Source organism: Melozone crissalis, unplaced genomic scaffold (assembly GCF_028551555.1).
Source record: "Melozone crissalis strain CALT ecotype California unplaced genomic scaffold, PUWL_Pcris_2 ptg000018l_1, whole genome shotgun sequence".
In the NCBI taxonomy this organism is placed as follows: Eukaryota; Metazoa; Chordata; class Aves; order Passeriformes; family Passerellidae; genus Melozone; species Melozone crissalis.
In genome coordinates, this window is record NW_026535796.1 from 4,033,232 (window position 1) to 4,039,231 (window position 6,000).

A 6,000-nucleotide genomic window follows, 5' to 3' on the forward strand; every position below is an offset into this window, starting at 1 on the left:
GGTCAGGTCCATCACAGATGCTGAAAACTGCTGGAGCAGGATGGACTGGGCAGGGCTGCACAGCACAGGATTGCAGCTGAAGATCCCGATTTTAAAGCTGCTCTCCAAAATCCATTGGTTTTACAGGAAAGCTGGTGTGGCTGTTCCATCAAAGGGGAGCAATCTGCCTGTATGGCAGAGGGACAGTACATGAACTTCATTAAGTGGTGGGAACAAATTATTCCTCGTGGAGCTTTGTCTTCAGTGGTCATGACAAAACTGGGCCATCAACTCCAGGGGCAGAATGGAGAGGAAATAACCTTTACAGTGAGTATCTCTGTTGTGTAGCTCTCAGAACATTTCTTTGCCATAAGGCCTAACATCTGGCTTTGTTCCTGCTACATGGAGCCCTGATTCTGACCTCTGCGCACAGCTGCACTGTAGGCACTCCCCAGTCCCAGCCATGTGTCCCATCATGCTTCATGTGGGGAATCCTGGCAAAATGCTCCTCCCCTGCATTCCTAATAATCCAAGACCTTGTAATGGAACCATCCTTATTCCAGTTTCCCAAAGAGCAGCCAAGGCACAGGCACAGCTAACCATTTTTATTTGGGAACAGCAGCAGGCAGCCAGATGCCAACACAGAGTGGAAGGGATGCGCTTCACCCAGGCTCCATCTACTGACAGCAGTACACACCCACATGCATTTCACTTTGGATAATCTCAAAGGTTTCATTGGTTTTTGACTGCTTTACAGGATTATTTTTATTTATTTGCCTATCTCAAGAATCGTTCCTAAGCAAGAGCTTCCCTGTTTATTTTCAAGGCCATACATGTACAAAGCTGTCTCCTTAGCTGTTTCTTTCTTTTAACCTTCATTCAGAACCATCTGTATCTTCCTTCATGTCTGCAACCAGCTTCTTAGAGAAGGGACAAATGTACTGGCTGGCAATGGCAGCAGCCTCCCTGGCATCTCTGTCCGAGCGGCTGTGGGAAGGGAAAAATCAGGGACAAAAAAAAGAAAAAAAAGAAAAAGAAAAAAAAGAAAAAAATTATTTCTGGGAGCATGAACGGCAGGAAGTGTGACAAGGCCACCTTGTGACATTCCAGGATGACTCCAAAGAGCAGGTCATGATCTCCATAGAGGGATCATGCCTGCCTGCTGCCAGGCACTCTACAAATGCACAGTGGTGTTTCTCCCCCATTGTGGCACAAGAGGTACTAAGGGCCAGTTTATTCCTCCTAATTACAGTGGTTTAAGAGTGAGATGTCTAAAGGAAAGATGTTGGGCATTAGGAAAAGACAATGTCCAGGTGCTGGGACAACCCATCCTGAGGTGTGTGCTCCAGCCAGCAGCTGAATCCAGACAGGGTAGCAAAGCAAAGGCTTTATTTCAATTTTAACCATTAGGTCACATTTCCTAATGAGATTAATAATTGCTTCAAACCAGAATGACAACTCTTAGGAAAAGATATTATTTTGCTTCCCTGGGTTTTACTATTTTGACAACTGACTTTTTCTATGGCTGTTCATAAAAGCCTTCTTTTGGCTTCAGTATTGTGGGGCTCAGAGTCACAGAGGTGACCAATCCCTCCCACCTACCTGGTGTTCAGAAAGCTCTGGTACAACCAGAGAAAGCAAAGTTCCTCAGGTTTGTTTACGCCCTCTCTCCCCTGCATGTCTGTGTTGACTGGGCCAGGAGAGCTGGTTTAGATAAAGAAAATTAGTAATAATTAAAAACCCCAAACCACCAATTATGTAACACCACCACTGCAGAGCAGCACTTGCAGCTTGTGTTGTGTCTGCTGCTGTGCTCACAGACATGGCCTCAGTGGGGGCTGCTGGCCCAGTGTGGCAGTGAGAGCCTGGGTGGGGCCTGGGACACCCGAGGTTCCCTCTCACCTGCGCTTGCGGCCCATGAGGTTTTGGATGAATTTCTGAACCTGGGCGTTGCCTCTCATCTTGCTGTACTCACTGGTGAACAGCCCATCCGAGTGCCTCAGGGACCTGTGTGGGGACAACATGGGACAGCAGCTGCACCTCCCAGCCACGTGGGACTCTCCATGAGGCACAGCCCTCCTCCCACCACTACAGGGCCCTGTACTCCTCCCCTTCCCCTCTTCATCCTGGGCAGCCAGGGCTGGCTGGCTCTGCCGCTGGACAGCTCAGCTCCATGAGCAGCCCCTCAGGGCAGGGATCCCATATCCTGCTGGAGACTTCCCTGCCCCAGGAGGGTGGCTGTGGCTGGTGCTCACCTGTCCTTGAGGCCCACCAGGTGCTTGACCAGCTGCTGCACGTAGGCATTGCCGTTCATCTTGCTGAGCTCGCTGTGGAAGAGCCCGTCTGCGTGGCGTTCCACCCTGTGGGTTGGAACAGGGAAAAGGGGGGTCAAAAGGTTTAAAATGGTTTAAAAACACACAAGAACAGGCAAGAACAGGCATTAAACACTGCAGCCTCAAGGCAAGAGACTCCCAAACACACATGGGCAAGAATTCGTACCACTTTCGCAAAGTTTCACAAAAAAAGGGGGAAAAAAGGGAGTTTTAAAAATAACTTTGTTAAACATCACACAGGAAAACAACCTGTTCTTGCTTTTACTGATGTAATCACCTTGCCACAAGGATGTGGGAATGTGGTGTTATTGATGATTCAGCACAAAAGAGTGGGACAAGAGGCTGAAGAAGTAATAAACAAATACCCAGAGACACAAAGCTCAAGAGCACTTAGGAAAGAGCAACAAAGACCAGCCCTTGCAGGTGACTCCCTTGGTGAGCTTGGTGAATTTACAGGGTTGGCTATTTCTGGTTATGTTTTCATGGGACCAGGCTGTTGGAAACAGAAAATCTCACCTTTATCAGGCTATGTAAGTGCACAGGAGAAAAACAGACTCAAAAGTGTCCTTGTAACTGTGTTTTGTTTTGGGGTCACAAATTTTCTTCTTCTTCTTTTCTTTCACAAATTTTTTAATTAAATAAAATTAACTTTCCCATCCTTATGCAAGAAAAACATTTACAGTATTTGCACTCATTTAACTAAATCTGTTTAGGGAGGAAGAAGAAGATCCACAAGCAAGCAGAAGCAAGTTCAAGAAGGCAGCTAAAAGGCTGGGTTTTCAGCTAGCAGGCTCTTTGAACAAAAACCATGAGAAAAAGAAAGCAGAGTCCCAAGAAAGGCTTACCTCTCCCAGGATGGCAGAGATGCTGAGAAGTGGGACAGGACAATCATGGGAATAATTACTTGCCACAGAGTTGTCATCATGGAAACCATGTTCTCTCCTGAAATAAAGCATGAAGTTTTGTGAGCAGCAGGACAAGTGGCCTTGGTGTGTGTCTGGTGCAGTTCACATGCCCCACAGAGACAGGGCTGTGGAAGCACCAACACTGTAACTAAATAAAGCAGGAATTCCTGCCAGCAGAGATAAACACCTGCAAGGGGCTTTCAGACAAAAAAATCACATATGATAAGTAAAATTCATTCACATATAGAGGAAGGGCTCATGTGTGTGCCCATATCCACCTATCCTCTAACCTTTCAAGAAGGTAAAATGAAATAACACAGATTTGCAGTCACAGCAGGCCCTCCTATTTTGTTTTCTCACTGAAATAAAAAGAAAAGTACATTTTGTTCATCACAAGCCATGGCATGTTTCTCCCCTTTATGCCCACATTGTTTCCCCTTTTATTCCCAGATGCTCACCCTTCCTCAAGGATCACACAGCAGCTCTACCTGTAATTTCTAATACGCTCCTTTATTTTTTATCTTCTTCCTGCAAAGAAACAAACCTTCATCACTGCCCTGCAGTCTCTCAAGATAGCGCTTGCTAACCCCAAATCAAATCCTCCCACTTGGTTTTTACTTTATTCTGAAGCTAAACAGTACAAAGAACATGCAAGAGAATGTCCAAGAATTCAGAATATTTTCTAGCCCTCCCTTCTGGGACTGTTTGCTGCTCTGGAGGTGCTGCAAGATGAGAAGAGGCACAAGGAGAAAGGGCAAGAGTGAGGGATTTGTATAGAAATTTATTCACTGTAAACCACAGGGCAAATATTTCATGGGGGCTGCAAAGCAAACATATGAGAGGATGAAGGAACCATAAGCTTAATCTCACACACACTTTGAGCTTTAGTGTTGTGTTTTCCTGCCTGATCCAGCTTTGAGGGGGTGGAATAGTAAAGCAAGAAGGACATTTCAAAGATCAGCATCTTACTGGAATCCAAACAAGGCAGACTCCACAGTCCTGGGATGCAGGAGGAGGTGAAAACAGCCACCAAAACCACAGCATTCTTGGGCAAGGGGCACCTGAATCCTGAGCCTGTCCTTCTATCTGCCCAACAGCTGTCACACAATCCCTTGACCCCAAGATCTCACCTCAGCATTTGGCCTCTCATGGGCTGGCATTTCTCTGGGACACCATACTTAAGAGACCATTTTAAACCTCATCCCTGACTCCAGAGTTTCCCCTCTCTTCGTAACCTTTTTAGCTGCTAATCTGGTGATCAACTTCTCTTTTCTCTTTCTGGATGTAATTTTGTGTCCCCTGGGTAGACCATATTTGCTTGCTGAAGTTCCCAAGAGCAGTGATAGCTGTTGGGGAACTTTTCCTTCCTATCAATAATGATTTTTAAAATTACCCACACCCCAAGAAGCAGGTAGATCTCCAGAGTCATCACTGAAGGGCTGTTTAACCTTAGCAGGACTCTTCCAAGCTTTTAATTTCCTCCCCGCTGATGCTGGTTTTAAATGACTGCAAACTCTTTGGCCAGCTGGGACCTTTAGCTGAAAGAACAACACCCCAAGCCAGCCTGGGAGCCCTGAGGAGGGACTACCCCATATTTCAGCACTGCTGCTCAGGACATGGATGGCCTCATGGCAATGGCTCAGTGAGGCATCACAGAGGTCTGAAATGCACCCAAAAGAGAGAGAGAAGGGAAGGCAGCCCATGCAGCACACTCACCCCAGCAGGACTCACCGACCTGGGTTGCTCTGGGCTCACAGCTGATGCTCCACTACCTGCTCCTCTTGGGCACCTCTATAAATCTGCAGCCTTATCAGAAACAATTATTTGAGTAAAGATATGGATATGAGCAATCATGATTAACAGCAAATAATGCAGCGGGGTTGGAATGTCCCTTTAATTACCTGATCAGGTCATTCACAGCAATTTGATGGAATATTTCTGCTGATGGATAATAATTCCTGCTTCTGCCTATAATGACATTTGTTGGGCAAACATCCTTGTACCAATTGATTCGCTATGATTGTCATCATTATTTCCTGGCTTTAATTACCTCTTGATAGGAGCCTAATCTTCTCTTCTTGTAATTTCGTCCTGGCTTGGGCTGTTTGCAATTGCCAGGATCTGTCAGGGAGTCCCTGTGTGCAGCAGTGATTTGGTTGAACAAGGTGTCACTTTTTTAGGGCAAGCATTGCCTGATCAGTAGGATCAGGGCTCACTTTTCCATGAGAGGACAACATCTTTTGAACTGTGGTTTCAACTGGGAAAGGTCTGTCAGTACAAATTCTGTCACAGCATCTGAAAAGCCAGCATACTTATACATGTATGGAAAACATCCTGAATATATTCCCTGCCATTGCTGGGGTTTGGCTGGTCTCAAATACTGCAGCTAAAAGTGACTCAGAAATAGAGGAAGAAAATAAGATTACCCTTTCTCTCTTCTTTGTATGGTATAAAGTAGCTTGGAAGGAATAAGGAATAATAATAATAAAAATTTAATCTTCCAACTGGAGAAATGGGAGCTGTATTACACTTCTTATCTACTTATCTTTTTCCTTGGAAAAGCAAAGGGTGTCCTCATGACTAGAGGACTGGGAGGGACAGGATTTTCCTCATTTTTTTTCCCTTGGAAGAATGCCCCAGGACCTGATGAGCAGAACCTCTGGCTTGTGAGTGCAGGCTGCAGCCAGAGCCCTGCAGCAGGGACAGGGGAAACAGCAGGGTCACTCCAGGTCCCATTCCAGGCCTGGAGCATCAAGACATGCCATGGTCAGCACTAGGACAGG